We start from the raw sequence: 18424 nt of genomic DNA on the forward strand, positions 1-18424 counted from the left end.
AAATAAACATGTCTGAGACACCACTATCATTCTCACCTGCCCTCCCCATCCCCAGACTCAACTCTTTAATGGAGTTAAGCCAGCCAGAAAATGAACCTGAGCTCAGACGTTAATATCACTCTCTCCCAGTCTTTCCCTGAGAAAGTGGTGCCAGCAGGGGCTGGAAGTCTCTGAGTATTTTGTTTATACTGTTAATTTATTCTTCATTGCCCTGTCTTATACCTGCAAGTTATTTATAACTTAGTGATAAATCATACTGGGAAAGAAATAGGTCAGAATCCTAATTCCTTATTAAAATGGATAGCTTATTATCACCTCTCTCTGTGTTTTGTTATGCTTATAAATACCTTCCACTTTTTAAATTCAGTGTGTTGGGTGTGAGTAGGAGCATTTGTTATGAGTAAGATTCCTACTTACAGGCACTCTTTGTAAATAGTGCCACAGTCCATTTTAACATCTACTCACTGCTTATCCTCACTTGTCTAGGAATTGTTCTTGCAAGCTTTTCCCAAGCCTTACTTTTTATTATATGGCTTAACTGTTTAAAGGCAGGCAAATATCCTGATTGGAATGATTCCCATAGCTTTGGCACAGATTAATCTTTCTGGGGGAAACTGCCCCTTCAGCTCCCAGGCTTGTTCAGCTCTGAACTCCAAAGTCAATGCAGGAATCTTGGATGGCTTGGGATGTGATGGGGACTAGGAAGGGAAAAGCAGTTCCATTCCTGAACTGCATTAAAGTCAGACACCGTTTTAGCTACAATTGGAAACTGCTGACAAAACGGATCATAAAATAGTTTGGTGTGGAAGGGACCTTTAAAGTTCATCTACTCCAACACCTTTCACTGGACCATGTTGCTTCAAGTCCCATCCAATCTTGCCTTGAGTCTTTCCAGGGATGGGGCAGCTACCACTTCTCTGGGCAAGACATGACAGTGTTTTACCACCCTTGTTGTAATTTTCTTTTCCTTATATCTAGTCTAAATCTGTTCTCTTTTAGTTCAAAACCATTACTCTTTGTCCTATCAAACAGGCCCTGCTAAAAGTTTGTCCCCAACCCTCTTGTAATCCCCTTTAAGGTACTGAAAGGGGCTCTCAGGTCTTCCTGGAGCCTTTTCTTCTCTGGGCTGAACACCCCAACTCTCTCAGCTTGTCCTTACAGGAGAGGTTTTCCAGTCCTGTGCTCATTTCTGCGGCCTCCTCTGGAGCCACATATCCACGTTTTTCCTGTGCTGAGCACTCCAGAGCTGGACACTTCATCATAGTAAAAACTGACTCATCAAAACTATAATTATTGCTTTGGGAAGTGCAAGAAGAACAATATTTCTCTGTGAAATTCCAGCAAATAATTTTCAAATTCAAGATAATTTGCTCTTAATCTATCTCTCAGTATCAAGTGACTGTGCTGTTCATTGGAAAGAACAAAGGCTTTGCTAAATTTAAAAAACTACTTCAGCTGCTTTATCAAAATTGTAAGTAATTTAAAACAAAGGCTGATATAACACTAGTTTTTGGGGTTTTTTTCTCAGACTTTCACAGATGAAGGAAAAGAATAAGAGATTCTTATTAACCACTGAAATAGAGTTACTTTATCTTTGCCAAGTCCACGGTATCTGAGAGCAACTGTCCAAAAAATTTGGCATGACAGGTCTGTAGGAACAGTTATATGATCTCTTCTTCATTTTTATTAAGATGACCAAGGACTTTATTTTATTAATCTTTGTACAATAGTTTTCAAGCCTGTCCTAAGCATTATGAGTTAACTCACCAGCTCCTTTTAAACCCATTCTTCTACAATGTTTTCAAAATAAAAGCCTGCAGCGCTGAAGTTACGACCACCTATCTTTATATGACCAGTTTGTGAAAGATGTCTGTTATCTTATCTTGCTTCCCCATGAAAAACCAACAAATTTTAAAAAAGTCCATAAAATCTGCTCACAAAATAACAACAGAAGTGTATTGTTATTTCCAAAAACCCCACACACGCAAGTGAGAAAAGCATTCAAGTAAAAGACAATATTGGCACTTTGAACATCCTGTAAACAAAACCAGGTGGAAAATTAGATTGTCCTAACCAACAGAACCGTGAGATTTCAGTCTTTCAGTGCAGAAGGCAAGAAAGACTTTCTGGTTTAAATGTAAAACTTGACTGATGTATGAAAGATACTGAATTAATTCTTTTGATACCAAGAAATTGTGATGGTACATTCAGAAAGGATCTAAGTTCCTACCTGAGTATAACAATGCAGCTCCAAGGACAAGTGCTCAGCATAAGGGCAGATTGAAAATCAACCAACCTGCAGAGTTCTGTAGTATTTATTTTGTGAAAAACTGATGCTTTCCCAATTAAAAGTTATGGAGTTATGTTCATGGGGATATAAACTAGATGGTCCCTTCCAACCCAAACCATTCCATGATTCTATGATAAGGATGAAGTTATGTTCACCATAATCTAACCAGTGATTTTCAGGAACTCTTGAGGCTAAATCCCAATTTCATTTTTGACACAAGCGTACATTCAAACTACAAAGGATAATCAAGACTTTAGGAGAAATTTTACACCTCACAGCACAGAACTCCATGATCAGATACAAAGCAGACTTTGGCTGTTGCCTCTGATATAGCTCAAAAACACTGATCAAATTAGGCACAGCAATGGAATAGGGGAAAGCAATATAAACCCCCAAACTGCAGGCAGTAATAGATTTCATCCTTTCTAGAAAACTCCTGCTAAACCCTTTCCCTTCTCAAAATGGATTGTTTCTAGACTTCCCATCCAATTTCCCTCAGCATATCCAAAGCCAGGATCTTTCACCACCCCAAACATAATGATCTCATCAGAAGTTAAGCTTATTCAAAGTTGCTCATTTTAAGCTTTCTGCTTTATTTTAAATAGTCTTGAATCCTTTCTACACTGCAGTCAGCAATAACATTTACATGAAAAGATAACCAGTCTCGTTCTTAGCATTACTTCAAGTAATTTCAGAGGTTTCTCTTCACAGAAGGGTTGTTTTCATTCATTTATTGCTTTTGGTGAAACGATTCTGGAGAGCCACCTTCCTTCTCTGCATATAAATGTCTATTTTCCCTTTGCAGCCACCCAGCCAATGGCCCACACAAAATTACATCATAAATTTGGATTTCATAAGTAAATCTAGAATATCTTTTAGTGCTTAATTATCTTCAAAGCCTAAGACAGGCTATTTAGTCATTACCTGCCATCTAATTTTAATTTCCAATTTGTTGCCCATAGGTATGCTTCTCATGGAATTTTTCCATTTGTTTCAACAGATGGTTTTTCTACTTGTTCCTCATCCCCAGCTTCACAGGAGCACTGCACCATCCAAGAGACTGCTACACCACCACCTGCCCCACCTCAGTTATTCTAATCACTGCTGGATTTGTTTATTGATAAGATTAATTATTGAGAATAAATACTTGTTGGTTTTATTTATCATCAATTTTGAAGTGTGGATTGAGAGTAAGGAAAGGCAATGGACTTATGGATCTTTCATACATGTTGCAGTGGGGATCCTGCAACACACATATATCAAACCAGGAGTCCCGTGGAAAGGAAATATATATGGACAGACAGATTCTTGATAGCTGTTTCAGAGAGATGTTTATTTCTCCAGCCGCATGGCCGGAGCTCTGCTGAGGAACTGTTCCAGTCACGGGACCAAGGGTCCTTCTGCCCGCGCAGGGAACACAAACCAACCAATGGGAACGAGGCTGAGCAGGGGCAGGGAAACCCCGTGTCTGTGCCCTCAGGGCCCCTCTCCCAGGGCTACACGGCAGGGGAGGGACCCCAACACCTCACCCGTTTTATTTTAATAAAAGGAGAATGAAAACAACTGGATAAACATAACAAGAACAGTTTCAAAACAAAACAAGCCACCCTCCTGAGTCTTTAAATGTCCAAACAGATTCTGTGGAACATCTTAGGGCTGATAGAAGGGAGACAGAACTCTGAGCATGCTTTGTGGGGAAACTGAGGCAGGAGAGGGTTTAACTTCTTCCCTCCCCCTTTTCATCCCCCACTCGGCATTGGAAAGGGATTTTTGGGGAAACAATTGGCAAAAGCATGGTTTTGTGAGGGAAACCATGGATGAAAAAACGGATTGGGAGTACACTGGGGGTAATAGGATATAGGGTAAAAGGGAAAGGTGGGATTAGGAAAGGGAGACTGTAGGGGGGGCTTACAATGGAGATACTGTCTAACATGACTACGATTTTTTGCATATATACTGCCTTTTACAGGAACACCATCAGGCCCAGTGACCTGCGATGCTTGTAACCCTTTTCTCCCTAGTACAATATTAAATTCCACCACCTCTCCATCTCCCAAGCTTGGGATCCATTTTTCAGGGTTATTCTTTTTAATAGCAGTTCTATGCACGAATATGTCTTGCTGGTTGTCACACCTTGTTATAAAACCATAATTTTGCTTAACATTATACCATTTTACTATCCCTAAGGTCTTAGTTGCTATGATCTTTTCCTTTTTCCGAGTGGCTGCTGTTTTCTGTCTCGCTGCGTCTTTGCTCTCTCCTTCGGTCGCTCCCGTGTTGGAATTGTCGGGGCTGCTGGTGCCTGCGCGCTCTTCCCGGGGTCGCGTTCGGGGCTGCGCGGGCCGGGCCGGGCCCCGCCGCTCAGTTCTCCGTGCGTCGCCTCCTCTGGTCGCAGCTTCGCTGCCGCTGTCGGGCGCTGCACCCACGTCTCGGCCGGGCCCCTGAGCGACGACCCCCCCGCGCCCTGCTCCAGCGCGCGTCTCGGCTGGGCACGGCTCTGCTCCACTGCCATGGCCGCCAGCCGCCGCCCGCGCGCCGCCCCTCTCGGCCGGGCGTTCACGAGGCTCGCTCCACCACGCGCTGCACGGGGCCATTCGGGCACCGCCGGGTCCCGCCGCTCCCGCCGCTCCTTGCTCCGCCACCGACACTGCGGCTCGCGTGGCTCCGCCCGCGCGCGGGAACTGCCTCGCCGCCGCTCGCAGAGCGCTCGGTGCACGTGGCCTGGGCCGCACGGTCCCTGCGCCAGGCTTCCCTTCGCCAGGACACAGCTGACATTGCTCAACAGTCTCGGTAACTAAATAATATTCACGAAAATATTCTTCCATCGGCATATATTTTGACTCCAGTATTAACTGTGTCCAAACGGTTTTCCAAAAGCCCTTGGTAAGAATTAAATCCCAAGAAACATAGAAAAAGTTCTTAAACAACCATGCCAGGAAGTGTTTCAGTTCTTTTTGAGCTTGAATCAAGCTAAAATTTACAAATCGTTGTTCAAGAATCATTTTAAGTTTAAGATAAATGTCCATATGCGGCTCTGAGAGCCAAGAGTCTTCCCACGGTTCCTCCATAGTTTAGATACGGAATAGCAAAGCAAAACCAAGAAGAGGAATCCAAAGTTTCCAGGGTTTACTCACACAAATCAGTCGCTTAGGGATCGGGGATCGTTCTGCTCACAAATCTCCACCATTTGTTGCAGTGGGGATCCTGCAACACGCATATATCAAACCAGGAGTCCCGTGGAAAGGAAATATATATGGACAGACAGATTCTTGATAGCTGTTTCAGAGAGATGTTTATTTCTCCAGCCGCATGGCCGGAGCTCTGCTCAGGAACTGTTCCAGTCACGGGACCAAGGGTCCTTCTGCCCGCGCAGGGAACACAAACCAACCAATGGGAACGAGGCTGAGCAGGGGCAGGGAAGCCCCGTGTCTGTGCCCTCAGGGCCCCTCTCCCAGGGCTACACGGCAGGGGAGGGACCCCAACACATACAGGCAATTTCCTGGTAAGAAAAGAAAATTTGGCCACCTCTGGGTCATAAAAAGTCGTGAAGAAATTTTCTTTATAGTGAAAGGTTGTAGAAAAATTGTATGCAATTACCTAACACAACCCAGAGAAGACAATAATTCAGACAAAGAGAAACTAATTACAATTAAATTTTCCTGATTTAAGAATATGAATAAAACATGAGCCAATTTTTATATTGCTCCTTAAGAGATGGAGGGAGAGGATGCAAAACAAAAACACTCTGCTTCTCAGAGGTAAACATAACTCTACCTCAAATAGAAGACAGGGTATCGATCACCACAGCACAACTGCACAGATGATGGCAAAAAGCAGCACCATTACCTGCAATTAGAGGGTTTAACTTGGCAATCAGAGTTAGAGCCAAGGTGGAAAGGGATTAATTAGCCATGTAAATACTCCAGGAGTATCTTCCACAGGCTTTATCTTGCATCCACCCAAGGATTGTTGGCGTGTGAAAACAAAGATATTGAACATTTCCTGTCAGTTCATGTTCAGCACAGGGACTTCGGGAAGCTTAAAGTACCACCCCAATGATTACAGGGATCATTCTACTCGTCCTTCCATTTCTTACTCATGAAGATAAGAGGTGAAAAAGCAGCATCTTTGCTTTTATTTTAAGAAGGGTGCTTGACTTTATTAGAAATGTTTTATCTCTAATATCTTCCGTTGGAGAAACACTACTGGAAGAAAACATAGAGCATTAGAGAATTTCCTGAATGCAGATGTTCCTTTACCCTAAGCTGTAAAGTATTTTACAAAAATGTGGGAAAAATATGCAATGACACGTCAAACTACAGCAGTTCAGCAGCTCTGCACCAGGTAAAAGGTAAAGAATTTCAGCAAGGACTTCACTAAAATAAAAGCCTGCTCTGGCCTATCTTACAATCCTAATTACACTGCAGTTATACATAGTTCCTATTTTCCTAGCACAAATATCTCTTAACTGTGTACATAAATTAAACAACATTTTTTTAAAAAGCCCAAGACTCCTATCTCTCCAAGGTGACGGGGATGAATTCTTCAGTAAGTCACTTCATCTCCTTTGATCACTTCAGATGCCAAGGTTTGTAGACACATTAATAGAAATTTTATGAAAAGAAGGAGGAATTTAATATTATAAACAGTGAAATAGGTGCTTTTATCTCTGGCTTTTAAGGCAGTGGTCTTAATACTTTAATAATTAGTCACATCAGTAGACTGAAAGGCCAGGGTCTACATTACATTTTAGTTTGTGAAGCGTAACATGGCAAATTCTGCCAAGGTTATACAGTTTAGACTAAAAAGAACCATTTACATTTCCAGAGCTACAGTTGCATCTGAACCTGTCAGCAAGGGGGTTTATCTGTATGTGACTGTCAAACCAACATTCCCATGTTATTTCAACTGTTTTTTCTTTAATAAAAAACCAGCACAAGTCAAGAACCTCTTAAAGCCTTAATTAAATAATAACTTTCTGCACATTTTCCACATTAGTTTTTTGTGCAGTAAGTCTCTCTAACGTTCATCCTTCCCTTGAAGGGAAGCACAAGGACATTTTCTTGGCCAGTTTACAGTCAGTACAGCCCAGCTCCAAAGGTTCCTTGTACCTGCAGCTCCTGTTGCTTTGAGATAACATCAGACGCTTTTTCCACTAGAAAACCTGGCACTGGCAATCCAGGAAAGCCACAATATTCCTAGAAAACGCCATCAGTGGAATATGCTCACTGCTGCAAAATGAAGCTAAAATGCTAGACATTTAATATTTTTTAGTTTTAATATATTAAACTGCTCCATAGCTCTAAATTAAGCAATTATGAGTTAATTATCTAATTGAATGTATATTCTGTGCCACCATTAGTGTCACAGGAAATGCATTTTCTTCCCCAGCTGTGTCTCTGAATCACAATATTGCTAAAAAAGGTGCTGTTTTCTTGTACAGCTTAAAGTCTGAATTTTTTTCTCTGCTCTGAGTATAAAATAGACCCTTTCCCATGAAAAAAAAATCACAGAGGAGGAGCACAAAAACCCCAAAACTATAGAGAATGATGGCATAAACTGCAGAAAAAAATATAATAAAAATATAATCATAGAAAGCTTATACCAAAATGAACTCTTGACTTTTCTGCACACTAAACCCAATGCCAAAAATTATTTTGATGTTTTCACCTCATTAAAATATAAAATAAACAATTTGGGATTTTGTAGCAGCTTTTTATATGTCAACTGAAAAAATAAAACCACAAAATGTATAACTTAAGCTCATATTTTTTACCACCTATTCCTCAGGTTAGTTTTTAAGTTATAAAAACAAAGCTGGTCAGCAAGCAGAAATTGATATTTTCAAGAAGGTTTTATGTCAGTTTGGAGCAGACAAGATATACTTGTGAGTCCTTGTGACTATTATTTTAAGACTTCTGATTTTTAACGTTTAAATATTCATAATAAAAAAATTCTTTGAAAAGATTCCTTGTGATATTCACAGAATATTTGAGGTTTTATATACTATCAAACACTAGTAACCAGCAATTTTCCAAAGCTTCAGCCCAACTTTTGCCCCAGATGTATCCCTTTAAGCCCAGTCCCTCTGTGAAATGTCCCTGTCTAGGACACAACACTGAAGAGTCAGATTGCATGAGAGAAAACTGGCTTTAATGGTGAGCTATGCAAAAAGTCACAGGGATCAAAGGACTTGGGAGCAGAGAAGGGAAGACTCTGACATGATCACAAAATTCTCTCTTCTGTGGTGCAGGAAAGCCCAACCCCGCTGTGGGCAGCAGGGATGGGAGGGTGGCTGGGCAGGAGATGCTGCAGGGCCCTGCCACCCACACAGAGCTCCCCCACAGCCTCTGGGTGCATTTGTAAACCTTCCAAAAGTCTCAAAATCCCCAGTTTAAGATGGACACAAAGGAGGTGTGAGGTGCTCAGACTGGAACCATCCTGATTAATTATGATAGAACTGATGGAACCAACAGCCACAGAGGGTTTCAAAAGAGAATCAGTCACATAAATAAAATAGACAAAGGGTGGGAGACAGAGAATAAATTACTTCACCAAAGCCACAGCCCAGACAAAATTTAAATCAAGCTTGAATCTTGGTTTTTGATCTCTGCATACAAGACTGATAGTGATATTCCATCTCTTGCTGAGCAAGTGATGTAAAATCAGATTTACAAAGGTTATTAAGCTACCAACATGTGCACAGTACGATTTTTCAAAGTGCCTTATGAGACTGGATAATATATCCTATTAAAATCAAAACACCTTTGAAAGATCTTTGAAAACCCAGTTTTCCTCTCAGTATATCATTGCCCCCTCCCCCCCCATTACACACTATTCTACATCTGTAAAGACACAAAAACACAAGTGAAAATAATTTTATGCATCTTCACAACAGAAAGCCTCAAAGATTCTCTCAAATGCCTACAAAAATTGAATTAAAATAACTTCTGAAGCATCCATCCTGTCAAGTATTATCTGGGAGTTGAAATGAGAATGCCCACTCCAAAAATAACCTCAGTGAACAAATGAGAAGAACATCCCTCAAATCTGTGGAGCAACACAGCTCTTCAAGGAGCCACATGTACTTCACACACACCAAAAGTATTAAGGATGATCATATAAATACTAATTAAAATCTTCCTGTATCACAAGAGAACACATTGCTCCCCTCAAAAGGGGAGCAGGGATGGGGGAGAGAGAGAAGGTATCAGGATTCACCAAAGAAATCAAGTTTAATCACCACAAAAATAGTAAAGAAATCAAAAAGAGACAAAGCAGGACTGAAATAAAGGATTAATACATAAGCTGTGCCAGAATTTTTAGACTCTATGCTGCACCACAAAAACAACAAGGACACTTACAAAAGCAAAACTGAAAAATAGCTTTGCACTTTTAAATGTCTCCTGGCATTATTTGACGCTGCTCACCATTCTGGCTGCTCAAAAATAACTCCAAATGTGGAGGAAGTGGCAAGAGTTTAACAGATTTCATCTCATGGAAGGCTGCAAGAAGCAACAGGGTCAGAGAGAGTCCATAGTTAATCAGACTAAGAACTAAAACGCAAGATCTCGAATGCATCAGTGACAGGAAAAGTGACTTCTTCAGGCATAAGAAATAAAGGTCAGTGCAAATGCCAGGCATATATCACACATACATTTATTTGGCTTTGCTATTATTGCTTAAAATATCTGTTCCTGCAAATGCGTAGGAAAAGATCTTAGAAGTCGAGGATCACTCAGGCTGGTACCAGGCTGGAACAGATGTAACAGACCAGGTTTCCCTATTTTTAAGTAAAAAAAGAAGCAATTACAAGAGCACTTGTACAGAAGACTTTACAGGCTGGACTGGAGGGCCTGCAGGTCACTGCTGCCTTGCAGCCTGAGTTTCCAGCCCTGTCAGTGTTCCTGGGATGGCAGCTCATCCTCTTTACCCTGTCAGTGTTCCAGTGGACAGCTGCAGCCAGGACTCCTTCAAAGCCCATCCAAGAGTGCTTGGGATCAAGTATCAATGAAGAAAACACTTTGGAGACAAGTTTTTCCTAGTGGAGTTCCTGAAAAATTTGCTTTTCCTGTAAATAAAATTCCTCTGCTCTTCCAAATTTGAAGTGATATCACCACACCTTATACATTTGTCACAGTCATGTAAGATGCAATTCTACAGCATTTCTAAACTTCACCTTTTTGAAGGTTGGTCTCCAGAAGCCAGAAAAAAAGAACTGGATGAGATTTATTTGTCTCTGCTTACAGGATCAAGATGACTGTGCTGCAAATCCTAAGGGCCCTGTGTTAGAAACCCATTCACATTTCAGAGCTGCAAAACTCCCATCACTGAGAGTCTTTGCTGTGAAGGGTTGGATGGTGGTACAAGGCGTCTGCCATGCCCCTTTTCCAGCACATAGGATGTGATGATAAACTGTTAAGTGTTCTGTTTCTGTAGCTACACAGTCCCTTTCTCATTTATTTATTTATGATTTTATTTATTTACTTATTTTTATTCTGCTGCTAAATCTCCTCGTAACTCCCTTCCAAGCTCTGGCAGCCTCTCCTTTCATCAGTGCACCCACATTACCAGCCGGAACCTGCCTGTTTGACCATGTTCCTGCCATGGAACATCCCTCTCCTTCCTCCCCAGATCCCTCCCCAGATCCCAGTAAACATTAGGCACTTTGCTGCCTGTTTGCTGAGCCAAAGCTGGCCCATTTTGGTGCTGATGATACAAGGTGTGTGGGAAGCACCATCTCTATGACTCGCTCCCTGCTGTGTCTTTGCTTACACTCATCAGTAAAAGTGAGTTTATCAAGCTCCCTCAATAGCAGCAGAGGTTGTAAGCTGTTATATTACAAAGGTTGAATTTTGACATTTCAGTGGGTAAATATATCAAACGCAGCCCAGAAATATTCAGAGTTAGCACCTGGCTCCCCCTGCCCTCCTGCACTCCATGCCCTCAGCAGCTGTGATGATGTTCAAGAACCAGAGGTAACAAAACTGTTTTTCCTGCCCAGTTATTCCAAACTAAAGGAGTTTTTGCTGATTTTGTCTACAGCCAGCTTTACTGAATTTCACATTATGCCCAGGTGGGTTTTTTTTTCCAAAAGAGTGTTTGTGGCAGATATTTTTATAATTTAGACAGCTGATCTACCTGGTAAGAGCAGCAAAACAGATCAGCACATCCCAGATCACACACACTGAGCAGTTTCTGTTTCAGTCCAGCAGTGTAGTGTTTTTTTCCTGTTAGATCTATATTTCATACATAGAAAAAAGAAAGTATCTGAACAGTTTCCACATTATAATAGTAGAAAAATAGTTCACAGACACAGATGTAGTGGAAAGATATTCCAAGGGCAACCTTATCCAAACTAAAATGTTGTTTCAAATTACCTCTTCTGTCTCTCTTAACTGAGTCTTTGTCACTGTTAACATGTTGGATCGTCTCTCTACACTAATTGTGAATAAAGGAAAATTTAGTCAATGTGTCTTAAATTAGGTGAATTAACATGGTAAAAGTCTTTTCTGAGTAGTCAAAGAGTTCTAATGTAATTCCTGAAGGATCAACAAGCATCTGCTCTGTAGTGACACGCAGAAAGACAGAATTTATTTCATGTTCTTTTATTTTCCTTGCTTACATTTCACCCAGGAACTTTCTGAAATGCTTCACTGGTCTTCAGCTCTCATGACACTACCTGCTAAAACCATTAATTTTAAGGTGTAATTTGCAGTTCTAGTATGCCTCACTGGATTTATTTATTTATTTTTAAATATCTCAGTCAACCGTAATTTACTGCATTTAAGATGTTAGGAAGGCACCTCCTCAGTAAATTTTATGCTCCACCACCACCTTCCCTTAATTCTGAGATCTCACAAGATGTTTTACAACACACAACAGCAATTCCTGTGCTGCACTTTTGTAAAATCAGATCTCAAACCAAATCTACACACTTCTGACTTACTGATTTGTCACGAACTTTCAGGACTTTATCTGTGCCACATTTCCACACCTATTTTGTTTCTAGAGATAAAGAAGGCTTCTCTTTTTGTCTCCCACATGCTTCTCCTAAACTCTGAATTATGACAACCTTATCTGAGCAATTTTCTGAATTCTAACTCTCACAATGTCAACTTTTGTCTTTTTTTACCCTTTTCAAATAATTTTGCTATTCACAAATACTAACAGATGTGATTTTGAGTCCAAAAATGCGACCAAAACTTTTTTTTTTGCAAGGATTACATTGTAGATGCTTATTTTTTCACTGCTTGCATCAAGCTGCATCAGTTGTATCAACTGGAAAAAAAATCCTATGTGGAATATGTATTTGGCAAAGGGAGAATTGGAAAGTCAAAGAGTTATTGCAGCAAAAAGTAAAGCCTGGATATATAGTCAGTCACAAAATTCATTAGATGCTCTTTGCACCAAAAATTGCAAATGAGAAAAAACCTTTTTGAACTACAGCAATCAGCAAGACCCTTTTTCATGTACCCACAAACCAGATGATCATAAAAGCTGTAAATTCCAGAGCTCACCCCAGCGAGTGCGGCTGGAACATTTGGTTATCCTATTGCAAAACTGTAACTCAAAAACCCAAGCAAGGTATCTTTGGAACCCACAGAGATAATCACTAACAGACTACCAGGGTGAACTAAAGGCATGATAGAAATAAAATATGTCCTAGTACAAAGTAAGAGCAATTATATAAAGGCAGCTAATTTCAAACAAAGAGGTTTGCTGTGGCAAGAGTGGAAAATTAAGCATACAGTAAAAACAAATACCAAAGGAGAAGAAATCTTGCATCATTTTGAGCTGCTAAAATCTACTGGGGAGCAGCAAATTTTTAAAATTTAAAATGTCCTAGAAGAGGAAGTCCTTGAAGAGACTTCTGAAGCTGATGCTCCAAAGCAACACAGTGACTTCTCACACAGACCAGACTATTCAGCCTTGGTGTATTTATTCCCAAAGTGGCATTGCAGTCACAAAGTGATGGAAAATCATCCTGTGGGATTTACTCCATTACACGCCCCTTGAGGAGTGCTCTCCCCTGTGTCAATTGAGGGATTTAACATCCCAGAACAGATCTTTTCTAAAAATAATGGGCCTGTGTGCTAAAATCAGAACTTTTTTAAAGCAATAGGGAGCTATTTTAACAGCACAGTATGATTTGCTTTAAATGAATTTCACTACAGCTTCGAAGTGTCACTATTTCTGCCAGTGTAATTGCAATAGTCCCATGGAGTATAAGTTACTGCACGAGTTCCTGTCCAAAAAGAGGAAAACAAGATTTATTCACCAAATTCTAGTCTGTGACTAGGTGTAGTCCTGTCTCTATTCCATTGTTCCTGTCACCTTCTTATTTTTAAGCTGGCAGACACAGCAAACATCATGGTTGGACTTTACTGTTCAATAAAACAATTAGTGGCAAATTGCATAAAAGTTCCTCACTCAGTTCTGCTACATCACCAAAACGTGTTCTTCTCCTTCAGCTTGGCAAGATCACTTCTCATCAATATATTGCTGGTTCAGACATAAGATAATTTCTTTTATTTGGAGTAACCTATTTATAAATCCATCACTATTAAGCAACTTGCTGGCTCAATGCAAAACACACAGAGAAACTCAGTCCAATTGATCCCAAGTGTCTGATTTTGGAGCTGAAATCAGTAGCAATCCATCAACCCCATGGAGCCTATCAAAAAGAGCAAACTATTCTGGTTTTAATTGAGCTGCTTTGTAGAACTAAAAGTTTGCTATTATGGTACCAAGTAAATGCCTGGGCATGGGAATAACGAAAGGCACCTAAACCCACGATTGTGAGGGACAATGATTCTATGATTCTATAAGGAAAGAAAAATCAACTGCAAAAAAACCCCCAACTTAAAATTATTAGGTCTGCTTAGGAAGGCAGAAAGGTCTCAAAATCTTTTCTCAAACCTAAAGAAGGCCAAGAAGAATTATTTTAGAACCTCTGTGTTTGTTTCATTTTATGTCAAAGAGGGAAATGGGAACAAAAGGAAACACAGTGAAACCTGGAGTGGGCTGATCATTTTTCTGGATGTTAAATGTTTTATTAACGTGGTTGTATCTCCCCTCCTTCCCAAGCCAGGGCTGCTGGCTCACACGAGTGTTCAATAGATGGCACTCCGTGTTCTGCAAGCAGCTCTCACACACCACCACATGGAGCAGCTGACAGAGTGCCTGCTCTGGCTTTACTCAACTGCCCTGATTTTACTACAGACACCACTTAGAAAGAATTGCTTTTTATCAGGAGGTAAATGAGCTTCATACCAAACAATTCAAAGAAATTGGAAGTTTTAACCACAGAAAAATATGCTTGTAAGAAACGTTAAGTGATCAGACCTTCATCTCTCACTAAGAGGTCAAAAAATAAGCATGAATATGGATTGTCTCTTCAGCAAGGAATCAAAATTGTATAACAGGAACGTTTTCCTGCAGAAATAAAAGATATTCAGAGAAAGATTCACTGAGTGTTCAGTAGAATGTTGGAAAAAAAACCCTTTAAAAATGTATACTACTAAACACAACATTCATAGCTCATCAAATTCTGACATGTTGTAGAATATGACAGCACCAAGCTATGTCACTTAACTGGGTTTGACAGCAGGTAAATGATATCATCTAAGAGTTTAACAAAAATGAAGTTGTTCACTAAAAAAAAATCTTGATCTGTACAGGATTTTCAATGTTGTAAAAATGTTCTATCACTAATGAAACAACAGACAGGAAAAGTGACATTAACTTTATTTTTCTGCTTCATGTTCTGCTTTACTCAGCAGAAGATCACAGAGAGCAGAACTGAATAAATATATGGAAGCATCTTTTCTTTTTATTAACCTTTTTCTCTGAACAGGTTCTTTTTCAGAACCACATTTATCTTTTAGAATCACCCATCAAAGGCTGCAACTGAGCACATTTCAGCCTTTAGCTTTTGAGCCCAGTGTCGAGTAGCTGTGCTGACCGATCCTTTCAGTCACATGGCATTGCTGGTACACTCTGACCTCCCTTATAAACATTTACAGGGTTGGAATATGTAATTTCCAGCTCAAAGCTTCATGGCAGCACATGCTGGTGTGTTTATCCTACCCAACACCATGACTACTATTTTAAATCTATAAATAACCAGATTTATTAAACTCATACCATCAGAAAACAGATGCACAAACAGCCACTACTGCCATACAGCAAACCTGGGGTTTGCTGCACAAATAATGGTACTTGCTGCTTTTTCAAGATCCACATCATGCAGCTAATTTTGGCTTTTTTCATTGCATTTAATATTTGTATCAAATATTTATTCATTAAGAGATGTAGCTGGATGATTTAACAGACAAAACCCAGTAACCTAGAAATGGGCTCAGATTGAAAGCTACGGTGCAAAAACATATTTGCATTTGCCAACAGCTGTGAACACCCAATTTTTACCCAAAAGTGGTTGATTTTATTGAAGGAAGAGTCTTAAATCTTCAATATTTCCTGGAAAAAGGCAAACTTTTTTCCTTGATCTTGCTTTTATACCTGTTGCAGTTTTATAACCTGAGCACAGGAAATAAGATTAGTGACTAATAGAACACTTGGTCAGCCTGCAGGTTTGGACCTGAGTATTTTTTAAAGTCCTTCCCATAGAGAGAAAGCTGGAATCACAGTCCTTTTTTGCTATCACATAGCAAATAGAGTTGGTTTAATTCTTGTCATAATGAAACCTTAATTTATATAAGTAAGTTAACCTCTAGAGATCCAGAGGCCAAATAAAAAGTGCATCAAAGAATGAAAAAACAGGTAAATTCGCTATTTACCAAGGTAATAACCTATATAACAGCCTAAGAAATATTTCTCTAATGATCATTCAACCTTCATATCTCCTACTCTTTGACTGCCAAGAAACCTCACTTTTCTGTTACCAAGGGAGGTTTCTGTGCATCCATGTTCCCTCAAGTAAATTTCGCTCCAAAATTGGATAATATTAATGGTAACATTTCTTAGACTTATTTCTTGTGCCTTCCACCAACAACCACAAAAGCTCATTTACCTTATGCAGGATGCAATTAGTAGGTATCGTATTTATTTGACAGCTTTCTCATTTTCTCAGTTCTGTGCAATTTGACAGGGACTATTACAGATCTGTAACTAGTCTTTCAAAATGACTTTCACAAGGTTAGTTCACTTATTAATTGACCCTTGGTAATGGTAATTTAAGAAGCATATTAATCTCATCTGTCATTTCCAACACATACTAGATGTATAAAATAATTTGTCTTTTGCAAGGAGCCTTGCAACAGAAATGAAGTGTCTAAATTTTTAATTAATATACATTTTCTTTCAACAAATGAGATTGGAGTGGAAGGAGACTCCTTTTCAGTGGTTCTCTTTATTCTGCCTTAGAACTCCTGTTTTTTCTCATTGTGAAGATAAACACAATTTCACCAGTCAATAGAGCCTATGATCTAAATAATCTTCTACAAAGGGCATTCTGGTATTTTTAACAGATTCCTGAAACTTAAAAATGTGCAAACAAAGCATTTGGCACTTCCACAGCAATGTCTTATTACGTACACAGATTAAAGGTTTCTGGAATTAAGGAGATTTAATACACGAAGAACATTAAACAAAAGATTACTACTCAGAAATTGAAAAACTTCAACCAGGAGCAGATGCTTGAAGTTGCTGTAATCTTATCAAATCTGGCTTTCTGATGCATCGCAGCTTAAGCAGAGCCTGCAGTTTATGTCTAAGAAAGAAGCACTCAGCATTCTTAATCCCAAGTAAGGGCCTTATGTAACTTCTCCCTCTTTTTTCCTTTCATTAACTAAATTATGGGAACAGTGAACAGCAAGGGAACTGTGTAAAGAATCACTTGTGCTCTTAGTGTGCCATCTGCTCTTTGTGAAACATGGGGGGAAACTCCAGAGGGCACAAGCTTTTCCCTGGTGGACCTGCAGAATTATCATTAAGGGCAACACAGGTCTGAGGTGAAGCAGAAATCCTGTGGGCTGTGTTTGAAAGTGACAAAGCTGAGAAAATACGAGGTAAAAGCTGAGGTGCTCCTTCACCCCTGTTCTACCTCTTTTGTGTCCACAGGATGAAGAGACCTCCTGAAAGGTGCCTTCACTGAGAGCTGATCCTTACACTGAAAGCTCTGGGAGGCTGTGCTGAGAAAGCAGGTCAGGCCAACACTTCTGCATTACCCTACAACCTCTAACAGCCTCAGTTACCTTTGCCTCATGCTGGCAGCACATTTCTGCTGTTAACGTTCTGCAGCAACATAAAATCCTACCAGTCCTACAGGGTGGAAAGCCCTCGCCAGCAGCAGATGCTTTACAGCCTCGCAAGATTAACCACGAGAACAGAGGGACATCCAGTTTTTGCCATCATGGGGTCCACACCAGGCTCACAGAGGGCCTCCAGGGAAAAGGAAAGAAAAAGGAATCTGGAGATTGCAGAGGGTGGGCACCTGCCTGGGTACCTGAGCCCAGGAACCAGGTGGGGGAACAAATGCCATGGGAATCCACCACGCAGTGCTGGTGTTTTCTGCCATGGAAGTATCCCGTGGATCAGGAATGGGAAGCAGATCTCGAGGAATCTATAATATTCCCTCATATTACTCCACAGGCAACTGTTTCCCCAGCAATGACCATTCTCTGTTATTTAGATTAATCTGGTTCCAAAGAGGAGTAACATATCCAAGACCAAAATGTTGCCAAGCATCTCGGCCAGTGCTCCCTTGCTTAAACTCCCACAAGTTCCAAATGATCTCAGGTCTGGCCAATGGTTCATTAAGAAGTAACTGTTCATGAAATGAAGGAAATACCTTACATAAATGCATTGTGGAAGATATAAGCAATAACATCTTGATCTCTTGTTTACTGAAGCTTATCCCACTGCAGTATTTAAGGTACTAACAACTTTGATCATTAAAACTAGAGGCAGCTAGACCACAACCACAGCTTTGACTTTACAAAATTTTACAGGCACAAGAATATCCATTTTCTTACAGCCAGCATGACAGATTTGGTTGGCAAATATTTTAGATACTTTAAAAAAAAGGAAACCATCGTATTTATTGGCTGTATCATCATAATGTCACCTCCACTGTTACAATCTACGGCGTAAACAGATATTCAAGCAATT

The 18424-nt window shown here is 40.1% G+C and overlaps 1 protein-coding gene across 2 annotated transcripts in view; it reads right to left on the reverse strand.

Annotated features, from left to right (window-relative positions):
- CDH13 (cadherin 13) overlaps positions 1-18424 on the reverse strand; it is a 451854-nt gene that overhangs the window by 188990 nt on the left and 244440 nt on the right. The gene's annotated exons all lie outside the window — the stretch shown is intronic.

The sequence above is a fragment of the Corvus hawaiiensis genome, chromosome 12, assembly GCF_020740725.1.
Source record: "Corvus hawaiiensis isolate bCorHaw1 chromosome 12, bCorHaw1.pri.cur, whole genome shotgun sequence".
Classification (NCBI taxonomy): domain Eukaryota; kingdom Metazoa; phylum Chordata; class Aves; order Passeriformes; family Corvidae; genus Corvus; species Corvus hawaiiensis.